This window comes from Mesoplodon densirostris, chromosome 6, assembly GCF_025265405.1.
Source record: "Mesoplodon densirostris isolate mMesDen1 chromosome 6, mMesDen1 primary haplotype, whole genome shotgun sequence".
NCBI lineage: Eukaryota > Metazoa > Chordata > Mammalia > Artiodactyla > Ziphiidae > Mesoplodon > Mesoplodon densirostris.
The window spans coordinates 20,612,269-20,630,159 of record NC_082666.1 but is presented as its reverse complement, the minus strand read 5'-3'; the positions used below and the strand labels follow the sequence as shown (position 1 = coordinate 20,630,159).

The window sequence follows — 17,891 nt, the reverse complement described above, 5'->3', positions numbered from 1 at the left end:
GCCATACAGTGAAAGCCTCTCACGTTCTGGAATCTGGACAAGGAAACTGAGGCTCAAAAAGGGGAAGTGACCTGGCCAGGTTCATGGGACAAGGTAGTGGCAGAGCCAGGACTAGAGCGCAGGTCTCCTGACTTTCTTGGCTCAGAGCTTTTTCCACTGCACCTCGGCTTTGTAAGACCAGAGCCTGGATCCCCACTTGGTCTTAAGCAATCTAATCTGGCCAGACTCACTTCAGGGTTATAGATGCCACCATATCCACACTGACTTCTGGGCATCCTCAGAGGGAAGGAGACCCTTCTGAGACCCAGAACTGCGCCTATGGTTCTCTTCCCTGGGTTTGTGGAGCTCCCTTCTCACTGAGCTCCTTGCCTTCAGAGAAAACCAGAGTAGGATTCTGAAGATCTTGGTTCAAACACTGATTTTGCTTGTAATTCACTGCGTGACTTTGGGCAAATTACTTCACCTCTCTGATCATTTGTTTCTTTACGAAGAAAGATGAGGGAGTTGAATTTAGGTGATCTCCAGGAGTCATCTTCAAAGCCTCAGGACTCTAATAACAGGTTAAAAGAAAAAAGAAATCAGACATTTTGGTCTTCACATTGAAACAAGAGTGTATGTGTGTGAATATATGCAAAGGTTGTACGTGGTTAATATTCATCATGTACTTGAGACAAATAAGTATACGTATGAACCTTATACAGGAAGGGGTCCTCATCACAGGCACTCAGGTTGTAAGCACATCCCTGCTTCCTCCCACCCAAATGTGCCTCCTTCAGGCTCGCCCCAGGGAAAGTGGCAAGGAGCTTTCAAACCTAGAATCTTCCCCTGGCCCTTCTTTTTTCCCGCTCACTGGACTCTTGTTTTAACTTCACATATACAGGTATACACATATGTTCTTTTTTTTTTCTTTCTTTCTTTTTGCGGTATGCGGGCCTCTCACTGTTGTGGCCTCTCCCGTTGCGGAGCACAGGCTCCGGATGCGCAGGCCCAGCGGCCATGGCTCACGGGCCCAGCCGCTCCGCGGCATATGGGATCCTCCCAGACCGGGGCACGAACCCGTATCCCCTGCATCGGCAGGCGGACTCTCAACCACTGCGCCACCAGGGAGGCCCACACATATGTTCTTTAATCGGACTCCTGGTCTATGGCATAAAGCTCACTTTCAGTGGAAGTAGTGAGAATCTGTGTGCAGTGCCTTTAGTTTCTAGTGTGGTCAGAAGTCTCCTTCAGACTCTTCCCCAGAAGTTGCCACTGACTTTTTCATTGCCTTTAATGTATATCTTCTTTTGCTCAAACACTACTCAGGGTAAATTTTCTAAAACAGTGTCTTTTAAATGTTAGTCACTTTCCATTTTGGTTAAATTCCATCACAGTATAGGTTTCTGCTATTTCTCCTCGTGGGAGAAAATTAAGTGTTCAGTAGGCTAGCCTAGGAAGCTGACCACCATTTATAACACAATTTTCAATGGGAAAACGCATTCTGAGACCCGTCATCAACTCTCAGATGATTTGGGAATACAGCTCAACACACACCACAAAGCAGAGAATATAATATTTGTTTCACGAGTGACTAGAATTTTGACAGAACCACAGAATCTTTGAGTGTGGAACTGAAAAGCCTCCTCCCTCCCTCACCAGGATCAATCGATTAACAAGCTGATTGTAGAAACCAAGACCAAGAGAGGGGCAAGAACTTGGCCAGGGGCACATAGTTGGTGCCAGAGCTGGAACTAGGACCCACCGCTCAGCGCTCCTCTTCAGCGGCCTTTGAAGAGTCTGCCAGGTTGGGGATGGGGCGGGGCACAGACTCTCCTAGAGACACTCGTCATCTCACTCGGCTGTGTTGTCATTAGGAAAAGTAAGTCACCACTTTGGGCTGTCTAATGGAAATAGTGAGAAATAGCCCTGCTAATGGTGTGGGAAGAGGTTGTCTAGGCGGCTGGCTTGTCTATAAATTCCCCGTGCGTTCTCACTGGAGCGGAATGAATGGGGCTGCTGTGTTTTACCTGGAGCTCTGAGCAGGGCAGGGCTGTCGGAGACGCTCCCAGTTCTAAAAATAGTAGTGGGATTGGAGCTGAGGGGAAGAGGAAGGGGCTCCTTCGGGAGCTGGGTGGGACGCCTCACCCCCTTCCTCTTCCTGCGGGGCCCTCTGTGAGGAAGCGCCATCGATTCAGAGAATGTAGATCTGGGAGGGTCCTGGAGCCACCAGCCCTCACGGCCCCTCCTCACACAGAAGAGGAGACCCTGGAGGCCCGCAGTGGGGAAAGGACTGGCCAGCCGTCCCCAGCCCAGGGGGGAGGTCCCAGATGGCAGGCTGTTCTCCTCCTGCTTTTAGCAGGGCGGCAGCAGACCGGGCGAGGTTTTCTCTCCCTGCCACTGGGAGCACACAGAGCCTGGGAACTCCTGGGGCCGGATGTGGTTAGGCTTCCTGAATGTCGCCCAGCAGGCGAGGAGTCCCTGGCTGGTCTGCCCTGAGCCCTGACCTCAGCCAACTGGCCTGCCAGCGCCACGCCTTCCCCTTGCCGTTGTCCCCACCCTTGCTGATTTGTCCTTCTGTCGCCCCCTAGACTGTCTGCAGGGAAGGAGGGCAAGGGCCCGCACAGAACCAGCCTGCAGGACAGAGGGCCTAGTGGCTTGGGACCTTTCTCTGCCCATCCCCAGGAACAAGCAGGGGCAGCTAAGGTAGAGGCAGGGGCCTGATTCAGAGGTAGGCAGGCCAGGGTTCAAATCCCAGCTCTGCTTCTCACTAGCTGTGGGATGACTGGCACGTTACCTAGCCTCTGTCAAATGAGACAAGGACATCTCTCTCACAGGGTTCTCCTCAGGAGTAAGGGGAATGGTCTGTGCAAAGTGCCTGGTACGTAGTAGGTACAGACAGCCCTCTGTATCTGCGGGTTCCGCTTCCACAGATTTAACCAACCGCAGATAGGGAAAAAAAAAAACATTCCAGAAAGTTCCAAAAAGCCAAACTTGAACTTGCTGAGCTGGCGACTATTTACATAGTATTTCCGTCGTACAGCTATTTACATGGCATTTACATTGTATTAGTATTATAGGTAATCTAGAGATGATTTAAAGTATATGGGAGGGATGTGTGTAGGTTCTGTGCAAATACTATGCCATTTCATATAAGTGACTTGAGCGTCCCTGGATTTTGGTATCTGCTGGGGGTCCTGGAACCACCCACCTCCCACCACACAGGATACCAAGGGACGACTGTGCTTAGTGGCAGCTGTTATTGCTAGATCAATTGTGAACATGTGCTTGACTCTTCAGCTCCCTTCCTTGGCCCTCCACCCATGAGGGCATGGCAGGTGTAGGTTTTTTTTTTTTTTTTTTTTTTTTGCATGCAGTTGACTTTTGTTGTATTGTTACAAAAGTAATTCATGTTTATTATGAAGAAAACATTTTAGTACAGTTGAAACGGGAGGAGGAAATGTTCACCCTTAATCCCAACACCCAGAGATAACCACTGTTAACATTTTGGGGTGTATCCTCTCAGGCATTTGTTTATACACACATATACATTTGTGTGTATAAACAAATTGCAAATTGGGGTTGCCCATGCACACAGTTTTCTAAGTTGCTTTTTTCCATTTAACAATGTAGTGCATCCACGTTTCCATGTCAATAAATGTGCTTCTACGACATCATTTTTAGTGCCTATAGAGTATTTCATTGTGTAGATGAAACAGGTTTTATTTTAAAAAATCTCCACTAGGTCAACATTTAGGTTGTTGCCAATGTTTCATTGTTACAAAAACCTGAGATAAAAATCTTTATAGCTGTATCCCCAGCATCCAGTGTACGTCTTTGACCCACCACAAATACTTGTTGATAAATGAACATTTTGTTAGAATAAATTCCTGGTACTAGAATTTCCAGATGAAAGGGTATATATTTGTAAAAAAGGCTCTTGATACCTATTGCCAAATTACTCTCCAGAATGATTGTACCAACTTATAATCCCAGTTAAGATTGACCAATTCATCCTGCTTTGCCCCAGACTCTCCCTTTTTAACATGGAAATTCTTGCTTCCTGGGAAACCCCTCAGTCCCAAGCAAATTGATACAGTCTGGGTAAGAGACCATTTCCCCACACACTCACCAACACTGTGCGTTGTTACATTTTTTAGTAGGTTCATTTCTTTGAGTACTAGAGATGTTGGATGTTTATATGCCTTTCAGTTATTTACATTACCTCTTTTGTGAGTAGCTTGTTCAGATCTTTTGCCCATTTTTCTGTTGGGCTGTTTATAGCTTATTAATTCACAAGAGCTCTTTATAAAATAAGGATATTTGTATATTAACCTTTTATTTTTTAAAACTATAGATGTTTCTGATTTATAGGTAGTCATATCTGTAAATTGCTTTGGTGGCAGCTCTATTGAAGTATTATTCACAAATTATCCTTTTAAAGTGTACAACTCAGTGGTTTTTTAGTATATTTACAGACTTGTGCAACCATCACTACAGTCAATTTTAGAACATTTTCATTATTTCCAAAAGAAACCATACCCTTTAGCTATCACCCACCCATTTCCCCCATCTCCTCCAGACTTACACAACCACTAATCCACTTTCTGTCTCTGTAGATTTGTTCTGGACATTTCCTATAAATGGAATCATGTAATATTAAGTCTTTTGTGGCTGGCTTCCTTCATTTAGCATGAGGTTTTCAAGGTTTATCCATGTTGTAGCATGTATCAGGACCTTATTCCTCTTACGGTGGAATAATATTCCATTGTATGGCTATCAGTCATCTGCTGATGAATCTTTGGGTTGTTTCCACCTTTGGGCTATTATGAATAATGCTGCCATAAATGTTTGTGTACAAGTTTTTGTGTGGACGTATGTTTTCACTTCTTTTGAGTATATACATAAGAGTAGAATTCCTGGATCAAATGGTAACTCTTTTTAACTTTCTGAGGAACTGCTAGAATCTTTTCCAAAGTAGCTTCATGATTTTACCTTCCCACCATCAGCGTACAAGTATTCCGATTTCTCCACATTCTCTCTAACACTTGTTATTTTCCTGTTTCTTTAAAATCATAGCCATCCTAGTGGGTGTGAAATAGCATCTCATGGTGGTTTTGAATTGTGTTTTTCTGATGACTAATATCATATTTATAAATTAAAAAAATATTATTTTGCCTTTAGTGTTGTGGTATCCACCCCAGGGTTATACAATATTCACTTCCCCCCACACCTTGAACTTTATGGTTTTATTTTTCAACTTTTAACATTTAGTCTATCTGGAATTTACTTTGGTATATGGTATGAGCAAAAATGCTTTTCATTCTTTCCAAACAGGTATTTGCTCCAGTGCTTTTACATTATGTTAGGATAAGTATCCTCTCATTACTCTTTTTAAAAAAGAATCTGTTCTCACATATTTGTTCTTTTATTTTTTTTAACATCTTTATTGGAGTATAATTGCTTTACGATGGTGTGTTAGTTTCTGCTTTATAACAAAGTGAATCAGTTATATGTCTATGTATGTCCCCATATCTCTTCCCTATTTTTTTGAGTTATCCTTCCTTTACTCATTTATCATAGACCAAATTTCCACACATTGGTGGGTTGATTTTTGAATTCGCTTGTTTCCCTCATTTATTCGTCTATTTCTACATCATACTGAGACTTAATCACTGTAGCTTCATAATATGTTTTAGTAGTATTAAATATCCCAAGGCTAACTTCTCATTATTCTTCTGTAAAATTTCCTCTGAAGTTACACACCCTAATTCTAGTCTGCTGGTAATTTTACCCATATCTTTTTCACCGATGTATTTCAATATCAAGAATGACACCAAAAAACATCTACAAACAATAAATGCTGGCGAGGATGTGGAGAAAAGGGAACCCTCTTGCACTGTTGGTGGGAATGTAAATTGATACAGCCACTATGGAGAACAGTGTGGAGGTTCCTTAAAAAACTAAAAATAGAACTACCATATGACCCAGAAATCCCACTACTGGGCATATACCCTGAGAAAACCATAATTCAAAAAGAGTCATGTACCAAAATGCTCATTGCAGCTCTATTTACAATAGCCAGGACATGGAAGCAACCTAAGTGTCCATCGACAGATGAATGGATAAAGAAGACGTGGCACATATATACAATGGAATATTACTCAACCATAAAAAGAAATGAAATTGAGTTATTTGTAGTGAGGTGGATGGACCTAGAGTCAGTCATACAGAGTGAAGTCAGTCAGAAAGAGAAAAACAAATACCGTATGCTAACACATATATATGGAATCTAAATAAACTAAACTAAACTAAACTATAATAAGATGGTTCTGAAGAACCTAGGGGGCAAGACAGGAATAAAGACGCAGACTTAGAGAATGGACTTGAGGACACGGGGAGGGGAAGGGTAAGCTGGGACGAAGTGAGAGAGTGGCATGGACATATATACAGTACCAAACGTAAAACAAGTAGCTAGCAGGAAGCAGCCGCATAACACAGGGAGATCAGCTCGGTGCTTTGTGACCGCCTGGAGGGGTGGGATAGGGAGGGTGGGAGGGAGACGCAAGAGGGAAGAGATATGGGGATATATGTATATGTATAGCTGATTTATTTTGTTATAAAGCAGAAACTAACACACCATTGTAAAGCAGTTATACTCCAATAAAGATGTTAAAAAAAACCAAAAAAGAATGACACCAGATCTATGATAACGTGTCCTCATGTCCTACAACCCATAATAAGCATGTCAGCTGGCCCATACTTCTCTTTGCTCTTCTCCATGACTCCTAGGTATTGCTGAAATCATCTGAAATTTTATTTCTGATTGTTATTATTCTTAAACATTAGTTCTATTGCATTTTGAGAATCATTTACTTAAAATTGCATTTAACTTATCAATTATGTCATCCGTAGTTAAGTGTATAAATGTTTCTGGCTTCATTGCTTGCCAGTCTCCTGTATCCCACAGCATCTTATTCTTGACTTCTGGATTTTGATTCATTTTGGTCTGGAGAGCTTTCTTGAGTAAATTTTTTAGAAAGGATCTGTGGGTGGCATACTTTCTTAGTCTTTGTAAGTCTGAAAATATTTGCCCTCATGTTTGAGTCATCTTTTGCCTGAGTAGTGAATTCTAGGTTAATAGTCCTTCTCCCCCAGAAACCTGAGAGAAAGGCTCTGTTGTCCCAGCATTTGGTGTTGTAAGAAGTGCAGTACTCACTTGATTCTCTAAAGTTTCTTTATGGAAGCAAGCAGGATTTCTCTTTCTAATCTTTGGAATTTAGAAATTTCCCCAGATTATTTCTAGTTGTTTGCTCTCTTTTGGTAATTTTTCCTGGTACTAACTAGGTAAGCCTTTTTGGTCTGAAGACCCAAGTCTTCCCTTAGTTTAGGGAAATTTTTTACTGATTTTTGGAATAATTTATTTTCTATGTTCTAAAATTTCCTCTTTTTGGATTTCCTACTACAAATAATAATAATAATGCCACCTAATATTTATCAAATGTACCTTCCTTCTACTGTGATATGTGATCTTAACACTGTTGTTATTATTCCCATTTTATAGGTGAAACAAACAAAGGAACAGAGAGGTTAAATAGACTGTACAAGGTCTCACAGCTAGGAGGTGTAGTCCATGATCCAAACCCAGGCATCTGGCTTCAGAACCTGGGTTCTTAGCTACTGCGCTATACTCCCTGCCTGTCAGAACCAACCTCCAGACTTGACCCTGACCCTGACCCTGACCTCAATACCCTTCAGTGAAAATTTGAATGTTGACAGCTAGGGACTCTATAAGCAGTAGGAGAAAACATAGGGATGCTAGAATGAAGGAGCTGAAAGAGATTGAGAAACTGAGGAGCAGAGATCATCAGAGGTTCTCCAGTGAATTCAGAATTGGGAATCTTCCCCTCCCCCGTTTTCCCTCTGGTCAGCCATGCTCTTCAGGCCTCATCTCTGTCCCTGGTACTACTGCATGGTCTCCTGGTAGATCTCCTGGTTCCTACTCCTGTTCCTTTAGTTCACCTCTCTAAACAGCAGCCAAGATGATTCTTCCTATAAAGCAGACCCGGTCACCTTCTCACTGCTGAATGTTTGTTGAATGACTGCATGAATGAAAAAATAATTCCAGAGTACCTATTGTATGTCAGACACTGTGCTAAACACTGGTGATTCAGCACACGTTAGGCAAGAATCTTCCCGTTGCAAGTGACAAGAATCCAACTCAAATTAGCTTCAGCCAAGAAATGGAATTTATTGGATTTAGGAGGGTAGCCTTCGGGCATAGCTGGATTCAAGACCTTGAGCAATATCACCAAGAACTGGCTTCACCCGCTCTATCTCTTGGCTCTACCTGCTTATGTGTTGGCTCACTCCCTTAGTGATGGCAGATAGTTGCCAGAAATACCAGGATGAAGGCCTTGCAGTTTGACTCCCTCAATCATTTCAGCAATAATCCTGGGTCTGAGTCTTATTGGTTCAAGCTGGATCATGTGCCTATCCCAGTCACTGAAGACAATAGGATGGGATAAAGTGATTGGCTGTGGCCTGGGTCACATGGCCATCCCTGGAGTGGGAGATGGGTCAGTTCCACGTGAATCACCTGGTTTGAGAGTGAGGGAAGGACGGGTGGTTCCTCAGATGGCAAAGAAGCACAGATGGAAGCTGGCCAGGCAAACGTCCTCTACTTTGTGGTTCATCAACCAACATAGTTCTCATCTCCATAGGGCTAATTAATAGTCTAGTGTGGTAGAGGACAATTGGAGGAAAGACAGACCCCAACCAAGTTCGAACAATATATAATGGAAAGATGACATTTGTGACAGAAGGCCCAGTGAGGGCACCTACTGGGAGGATCTGCTCAGAGACGTGAGGCAAGGGGCAGGAGCTGGGATGTAGGAAGGATCACTCTAGGTGAGGACCTTAAGGTAGACCAGTGTGAGTGGGGGCATGAGGGAGGGGAAAAGGAAGCACGAGGTGAGTTGGAGGAGTGTTCAGGGTCCGAGAGGCTGTGTAAGGAGTCTGAACTTTATCCTGGGGCGCTGGGAGCTCTGTGTTCGATGTGTGTCATAGAAAGCTCACAGCCTTGTTGACGAGAACGGCGTAGAGGATGGCAAGGCGAGAGGTAGGGAGCGGTTAGGAGGCTGTTGCCCTCACCCTGGGAAGAGGTGCTGGTGCCTGGGACTAGGGTGCAGGCAGCAGGGATCGAGAGATGAGAGATCCGCATGGTGTGGAGGACGTGGGATCTGCAAGATCTGGTGATTAATATTAGATGGGGGGAGAGTTTGGGATAGGGATGATGCCCATGAGTCTGGTTCAGGCAAACAGGTGATTGGTGGTGCCATTCTCTGAGCTGGGAGCAGTGGAGAGGGAAACATTTGGATCATGAGTCCCACTGCAGGTGTGAGTGCTGTGTTAGAGACCTAGTTAGTGAGTTCTCTTAGAAACAAGGACATTTTTGACCAGGGCTTCTTAAATCACCTGCGGTGAAGAGCCTTATACTTTTGTTAAAACACACACTGTATATGATATCTCATGCTGGTTTGACAGCACCCGAACTAGCCTTATAAGTATTCAATCAGACCAGTCCATTGTCTTGCACTTGGATGTCATGGCAATGTCAAGTTGCTACAGAAGTTTCCAAACACTCTTGATTTTTCTGCTTATCTTGTTGTAAACCAGGAACAAGCAGTTCATGGACCAGTGCATCCTGCAGACCACATGCTGGGTGGCACTGATCTCGTCCAACCCTAGCACCCATTTTAGAGACAGGGAAATTGAGGCCCAAGGAGGGGACTGGCCTCGCCCCAGGTCCTGCAGAAAACAGCAGCAAAGCCAGTATTTGAGTCAAGTCTTTCATCTGCTGACCCTCTGTTTTGGTCACCCGGCCTCAGGCCCAACAGTCCAAGCAAGGGGTGAACTCGGGGGAGTCTGGGGATGAACTGCATTTAGCGGCCAAGGTCACAGGGCTGACCTCCACATCTGTGCCGAACACTTCCCAGGAACTCCAGTAGTCAGGACGGCCTGACCCTGGAGCTGGTACAAGCACATTGGGTCGAGGATTGCTCCCAAAAGCCTGAAATCCCAGGCCAGTGAGTGGCTGGTTGGACTGGAGCCAGGAAAGGAGATGGTCGTGGCTCTTGGCCATCCTGTGCCACTGCAGCACCCAAGGTCAGGCTGATGCTTGGTGGCTGTGATGCATGCCCCAGGCCAGCAACGGTTCTCAGGACCGGCTCTCCGGGGGGACTTTTGTCTACTGGCTTTTGCTGCATATGGGCTTCCCCTGGCTGTTGTTGGGAGATGCAGTTCCCATGAGCAGATTGGGGACTGTCCTTGCTGCCTGAAGTTGCTGAGGAAGAGGCACATGTCAAGGGCGGAGACATTTGGGGAACATGAATTATGGCAGGGCATACAGCTTAAGAGCATACACCTTGGTGCCATGCTGCCTATTTTGCCATTGCCTTTGCCATGCAACCTTTCTGTACCTTAGTTTTCCCATCTGTAGGATGGGGATGATGATAGTAGCCTGTTGCTCAATAAATGTTAGTGATTATCAGCTATTAGTAGAACTGGGCACCATGTTAGGCTCTCATCTATTATACCCTCAACAGATATTTTCACATTTAACATTACTCTTTTTTTAAAAAAAATAAATTTATTTATTTATGGCTGTGTTGGGTCTTTGTTGCTGCATGCGGGCTTCCTCTAGCTGCAGTGAGCAGGGGCTACTCTTCGTTGTGGTGTGTGGGCTTCTCATTGCAGTGGCTTCTCTTGTTGTGGAGCATGGGCTGTAGGTGTGCGGGCTTCCGTAGTTGTGGCTCGTGGGCTCTAGAGTGCAGGCCCAGTAGTTGTGGCACATGGGCTTAGTTGCTCGGCGGCATGTGGGATCTTCCTGGACCAGGGCTCAAACCCGTGTCCCCTGCACTGGCAGGTGGATTCTTAACCACTGCGCCACCAGGGAAGTCCTAACATTACTCTTTTCACCAACCCACTCAAGATCAATTCTGTCCTTTGACAGATGATAGCAGCAACAATGACAACACAGCAACAGGCCCTCCATATGCACTGTCTCATTTAGTCTTCCGCAGGGCCCACTGAGGCAGATGGTAATAGCCCCATTTTACAGTTGAGGAAATCGAGACTCAGAGACATTAAAGTGACTTGCCGAAGATGACTCACACTCAGATTTTTTTAGGCTGCAAAGTCTGTGCTCTTTCTAAATACCACTGACAGAACCTAATCCTTTAGTGAGAGGACCTCGTGGGGCCTGGGACTGACTCTTGAAGGGGAGGAGTGAAACTGGGGCGCTACTGGACACCCATCTCTGGCCTCATTTTAGGGATGGAAGACTGAGACCAGTAAGGGGGAAGGGACCTGCCCTGGGTTCTGCAGACTACAGGCCAAAACTCTCCCTGGGTTTAAACCTGAGGATGGATGCCTGCTCTGTCCTGCTCACCTGCACTCCACTTGCAGCATGTGCCCCCGAGAACAAGGCAAGTGCCCCCAGGAAGAGCCAGGAGCATGCCCTTAGCAAGCGGTGGGAGACTGTGTCCCTTGTCCTGCTGTTAGGGGCATAGAGGCCAGAACATGGCAGGACAGTTCCTGATTAAGCATCAGCACCAGAGTCAGCTGTGCCCACCCTCCAAGTCAGATCCCAGGAGCAGGCTGCTTCCCTGCCTGTGTCCATAGTTCCGAGTACAGGCTCCAGCACATAATAGGGATTCAGTAGTTATTGAAATAACCAATAAATGTTTCTTGGCCCACTCTTCTGTGGGGATGGCATTTCTGCATGGAGACTATAGACCCCAAAACCAAGGCTGTAAGACCCAATGAGTCTTAGGCCCAGAACTTCCTAAGTGGGTTAGCAGATTCAAAGCTTGGGCTGGAGGGGCATATGCAGATACTTCCACAGTTCCCCTGGGCCGCCCAGGGCCTTTGCCCTCTTCTGTAACAGGGTGGGGCAGGGGCAGGGCTCTGTAGAAGGCGGGGCCAGTGTGTCCCGGCCCTGGCTTTCATTACCCCCATCACCCAAGCACAGGCCTGGCCCTTTCATTGTCCAAGGCAGTGAAAGCCTGAGCAGCTGCTGGTGGGGGCTGGGAGTGGTCTTAGTCTGGCATAAGCTCTGGAATTCCTGGGACCACACCTCCCTGGCTTTGTGCCCAGTTTCTGCCATAGTGGCATAGCTCTCCTCCCTACCCTGGAATAAAATCCCAGTGGACTTTGGATCAGAAGCCAGGACAGGGAAGCTCATTAAATAGCTTTTGGCAGGTACCCTCCTTTTTCTGAGGAGAGTATTGCCAAGGCTCAGTCTCCCCCAGGTGGAGTCTGCACGGGGAAGGAAGGTGGGTGGGTTTCTATCTGTGCAGGGTTCATGATGGGGTCTTGCGGACACAATTCCGAGCAGACCAGGCTTAACACAGTGGAGGAAGTGAGGGAAGACAGACAGAGCCTTGCTGCGGTGCAGCTGCAGGGAACGGCCTGTCCGGGGTGTCTGGGCTGTATCTTGCTGCTGCTGCATCTCCCTAGGGGCCTCTCTGGAGCCTTGGGCTCTGCCTGGGGGTGCTGCTTCTCTTAAAATGGGAGGTGCACATACACTGGCTCCCTGCTAACCCTCCCTGGTCCTAGCTCTGGAAGCTGCTGCCAGCTTGCCTGAACAGTGAGACGTTTGCCTGCATGGCTGGGCTGTTCAGCCAACTGGCTTCTCAGTATGTAGCTGGAGGGCTCTGTTCCATGGCCGCCCTGTGCAGTGGTGCAGGGCACAGCGGATAGTGGATTGGGTTTGATCCGTAGCTGTGCACTTACCGGTGACCTTGAGCAGGTTTCATTATCTCTCCGCCTCTGTTTAACTATCTGTAAAATGGGGACAGTAGACATCATATCTGATAGGGTTATGAAGATTTCATGAGTCAGTAATTGGGAAGTGCTCTGAACAGTGCTGACACGTACTGTCAAATAAGTTTTTGTTAAATAAAATATGGAGATCAATAAATGGGGCCCAGGTTCTGAGGGCCCAGGTGCTGATCCTGTGGCCTGTGGGCCACCTGGATCTCGCTGTTCCCTAGATCCCAAATCCTCCTGTACTGAATAGCACCATCATTTACGTAGGTCTGAGAAGCATTGGGGTGCAACAGAAGGAGCACTGGACTGGCAGTTAGCAAGCTCTGGTCCCAGCCCTGCCTCTCAGTTGCTCTGTTTCCTTGGTAAAGTCACTAACTCTCTCTGGGCCTCAGTTTCTCTGGCTGTAAATAGGGAATATTTATAGAGTGAAAGATCTCCAAGGGCCCTTTCGGCTTAGATAGCCTGACTGACAGTGACTCTCCCATCCTGCCCCAGGCTGTACACTGGGAGGGTCCACATGCTTCCGTTGATTTGTGTCTGGAACTATGGAGAGGCAGTGGGCAGTGGCCGCCTGGGCTCTCCAGGCACTAGATGCTCTCCTAGCCTGGCCTGGCCTGCTCCTGGGTCTCGGGACACTGAACTGCTGTGCCCTTTCCTCATTATCCTTGTGGTCCAGAGTATTGATGAATGCATTCTGGATCTGTTCTGGACTCAGTGCCCTGGGTTGGCAGGGCTGCTTTGGCACAGTGTCTAATGATGGGCTGGCTAGTCTGACTGTGAGCCTGATGTCTGTCTCCATCACTAAGCTGTCGGCTTGGCGAGTGCAGGGCCCCTTTCTGCCTGTTCTCCACCGCATCCCCAGGGCCCAGCACAGAACCTGGCATGTAGTTGGTGCTCCGAAACTGTTTGTTGATGGAGAGGTGAAGACTCAGCTGAACTCAGGGACTTCTCTCATCTCAAGGAACCCTATATTCAGGCTCTCCACCCTAAGGAATCTTATCCTAAGCACCAGAAATTCCACCCTGGGAACTATCAGCCTCCCATTGGAACTGGCCATCTCCTGAGACTCACCTCCTTAGTTTCCCAGGACAAGAATGGGCCCTGCTTCCCAGGAACCTGCAGGATGACAGCCTTCCAGTCTGGAGGGTTCTTGGGCCCTGCAAGGACTGCCTGGGCTCTGCCCCCAGGGACAAGGCAGAGTGCTGATTGGAGTGCATAAGTGCCCAGCTCAGATGAGGGCTGTTCCGAGTTGACCCTAATAAAGGATGTTTTCTTATGTCAGCATGCGTGAACGTGCTGGTATGTGTGAGAGAGACAGGAATAGAGAGTCAGAGACAGGGTCAAGGAGGCAGGCAGACACAGACATTCAGAGACTTTGAGACTAGTACAGGGAGACTAAGAGGCAGAGGAACAGCACTTCAGCCTAGGGTGGCCGAGGCAGGGTGAGGTGGGAAAGGAGGATAGGGGCTCCTCCTGCCCCATTTTTTCCTGGGCTGACATCCAGGTTGCCTGCCACTTGGGTGGTAAGCATGTTCAGGTTGGAACTGGCTATGGGACAGACACCCCTGACCTGAGCCCCAGGCGTAGCCCAGGGTGTGTTTGTTGACATCAGACAACCAACTGCAGCAGCCATAGCCTCAGCATCAAACAACTTTGCGCTGGCAAGACAGCTTCCTGTGGGGCTGCACAGTGGTTTCGAGTGGGCACCCTGGAGTTGGACCTACCGGTCTTCAAATCCTACTGGTCTTCAAACAGCAAGCTGTGGGCAGCTTCCACTACCCTTCCCTACGCTGGATTCTTCATCTGCAAATAGGGTAATACTAGTACCTGCCTCACAAAGTGCCGATGAGGATTCAATGAATTAACGAAGGCCAAACTCTCAAAATAGTGCCTGGCCCGGGACCACTGATCCTCTGGTAACCCCTCAGGTGGGTAGGTCAAGGGTTGTCAGCCCCATTTTACAGATGAGGAAATCCAGGCTCAGAGATGGGCAGGGACTTGCTCAGTGCACCCAGTCAACCAGGGCTGGAGCTGGAACCTGAGCTGGGGACCCTTGCCTCCCAGTCCAGTGTTCTTCCTCTGCCCCCACGGTCCCTCTGTTAGGGACCTCTCCTTCACTTGTGATCCTGACTCTTGGGCTGTTGTAACGTGCTCCTCGCAGCCACCGTCCTGGGGGGAGGAAGCCCCAGGCTCTCTGTCCATCTCTGCTTGCCCGGATTTGACACACAAAAGTGCTAAATAAAAACGTGTGTTGGGCTGCGCTGATGGTACTGCTGGGAGATGACTGAAGCAGCCGCTCCCCCGGCGTCGGGGGCGGTGGCATTCTTGGAGTCGGTGCGGTAGGTTGCAGGACCCTGGGTTAAATTGCAGCCGCCCACTGGGAAGAGAGCAATGTGGGGGTGGGAGGGCGCCGGGAGGTTTCCATGATTGGCTCCGTCCTGGTCCTGCCGGAGAGCCGGAGCTGTGGCCAGTGGGGTCGCGCTGCCCCAGCTTGGGGAGCCTTCGGGATGTGTGTGGGGGAGCAGCGGGCTGGGAGTCCCAGTGCCAGGGAACGCTGCTGTGAGCCATGGATGCCTCTCCCTCCAGAGCGGCACTCCGGGGGGCCAGCCCCGGGTCTGGGGACTGATGGCAGGGGAGCCAGGGCTGGCGCGTGTGAGCCTGTAACCCAGGAGCCGCCCGGGCCCCTCGCAGGCTGAAGGACAGGGCGGCCGAGGACTCTTCCTCGAGACATCCCGGGCTCCTTTTCAGATGAAAGTGTCTTGGGAAACTACAGAGTTTTCTATTTGATGGAAGAAAGAAGTCCAACCTCTCTCCAGAGTGGCGGCAGCGGGCTGGACAGGGTGTGTGTTTGGGAAGGGCGCTGGAGGAAGAGGAAGAGGAGGAGGGCCAAGTGATGCAAGGGTTTTGAAAACGCTACCTAGATGTGGGAGGGGGAACCTGGTCATTTGGTTCGGCGTTTCCCGGCAGGTATCGCTCCCCTGGGGACCTTGGGTAAGTCCGTGAATAGCCCTGCTGACACAAAGGAGCTCTGTCTGCGGAAGGCAGCCGCTTGACGCGCCACCAGGAGCTGCTACAGCTGCCTGCCCGCCCGCCCCGCCGCCGGCCAGTGGGAGGAGCTGGGCGGAGACCCGGGCGGGCAGGCAGCAGCGGCAGCCAGGAGTCCCCGGGTCCCTGCCGGAGTGTGCTGGGTAGGTGCCTTGGTGCCAGGGTGTGTGTATGGCGGGCGGGGGGCTCTTGTCCAGGCCATCCCGTGCCCCTGTTTCTATTGTTTCTTCCCCAGGGCAGCCATCGGTAGGCATGTTGCAACCAAACCATGTGTGTTCTGCTCTGAGATAGCTGTGTGTGTGTGTGTGTGTGTGTGTGTGTGTGTGTGCGTGCGCGCTTGTCTGTCTGTCTGTCTGTCTGTCTCGGGGTGGGTGGGTGGGAGCCTGCAGGGCTAGGGGCATGCTTCCACTGTGTGCTGCTCCCACTTCAAGGCTGGTCAGCTAGCTTTTCTTTCTGAGGGAAATGAATGTTTGGTGAGCAGAAGTCGGACCACTGCATAGGGAGCGAGCGCTCAGCCAGCGGTGCTGGCGATCTTGTCAGGGATGCTGACCACACACGAGGCACCAGGATGGCTGTTCCTGCCTAGTTCCGTGAGGGGAAGGAGGTGGTCTCGGGGGCTGGACTGGGGGTGGGGTTGCATCTGATCCCTGCAGCTTCGGCTGTAATGTTCACTGGAAGTACAAGCAGAGATGCTCTGCCTCCTGAGCCTCTGGGAAAGGTCTTGCACCTGCTCCTTTGGCTCCTGCTGAGACCCGTAAGGAGGGGGATAATTGTTAGGGACCTGCTCACCCCACACAGCAAGCCGCTGTAAGCAGACAGAGGCCAATTCTTTTATCAACTTGGAGGCCTCACATCTCTACACTTGTCGTGGGGTGTCCAAGAAGAAGCCTCGCGCCCTGGGAGCTCAGGGCTGAGGAAAGCCCAGGTCCAGAGAGGGGAGGGGCTGTACCCAAGTTCATACAGCAGGTCTCTCTGGCCAGGACCAGGATGGAGGACATCTGTCTCCTGGAACAGTGAGGACAGGATATGTGGGTGCCGTTACCCTGAGCTCAGCTCTGAATCTGGCGCTCCTGGCTTGAGGTGCCTAGCTAAGTACAGGGCCACTGGGCCCCTCACCAAAAACTTGCAGCATCTTGCTGCCCTCAGGCCTCACGGCTGGGGGCTATCTGGCTCCCCTCTCGAGGTGGCTGGAGTGGGTATATCTCCTGGAAGGAAGGAGCTGCACTGTCTGACCCGCCAGGGCCTGTGGGATCCCAGCCAGGGCACTGCGGCCATAGTCAAAGTTTCCACCAGGGCCGCTTGAGTCCTCCACGCCCAGCCAAGGGGCACCTCCCCTCTCCGCCAGCCCTAGCACGTGGCAAGGCTTACCTCAGGGCGGGCCCTTCGGGGAGTGAAGTTCCACAGCAGGGCCTGCTCCAGGCCCGGGCTGGCATCTGCTGCAGCAGGGGGATGGTGAAGATGGAGGCAGCTGAGGTGAGTGACCCCCTGTTGGGGAGTCTCTTTGAACCAGAGATCGTCGATGGGGCTTCTGATTATAAGTATCTGGTATCAGTGAAACCACCCCAGCCCCTAGCCTTCTTGCCTTTGCACATGCTGTTCCCGCTGCCTGGAAAGCCCATCTCTTCTCTTCTCTCCAGGTCTTAATCCTACCCAGACTTCCATGACTAGAGCAAATACTGCAGTTGGAATCTGTCTGTCCCTTGGTGGTGGTACCCACTGTGGTTGCTTCATGTCTTATTTATGTGGGATTTGAGCCTTACTCATCCCTTGGTCCCAAGGGCCCAGCCTGGGGCCTGGGGCATGATAGGAAAGGGCTCAGATGGGTTTTCTTGAGGACAAGCTCTGACGTCCAAGTCAGCTCTTTCTACCCATCTCCTAGCTCTGCCTGGCAGACAGTGGGCACTACCAGCTTGAGGCCTGGTGAGGAGTCCCTTTGGAAGGGTCCTAGTTTCTTCATGGCAGGGTTGCTTCCACAGAGCCAAGGGGTTGGGGGATGGGATTTTTGATAGGAGACAAGGCAGGGAGAACCTTGGCTT

General features: G+C 49.2%; 1 protein-coding gene across 4 annotated transcripts in view; it reads left to right on the top strand.

The window, feature by feature from the left end:
* RGS3 (regulator of G protein signaling 3) overlaps window positions 1-17,891 on the top strand; it is a 126,769-nt gene that overhangs the window by 75,979 nt on the left and 32,899 nt on the right. Inside the window, exon 1 of one of the 4 annotated variants that reach the window (XM_060100676.1) lies at window positions 15,738-15,801. The exons of 2 other annotated variants lie outside the window; for them this stretch is intronic. The gene's annotated coding sequence lies outside the window, so the exon portion shown is untranslated. Of the gene's footprint in view, window positions 1-15,737; window positions 15,802-15,892; window positions 15,999-17,891 lie in introns of those variants that run through there. One more of the 4 variants, XM_060100675.1, reaches the window with a different exon arrangement.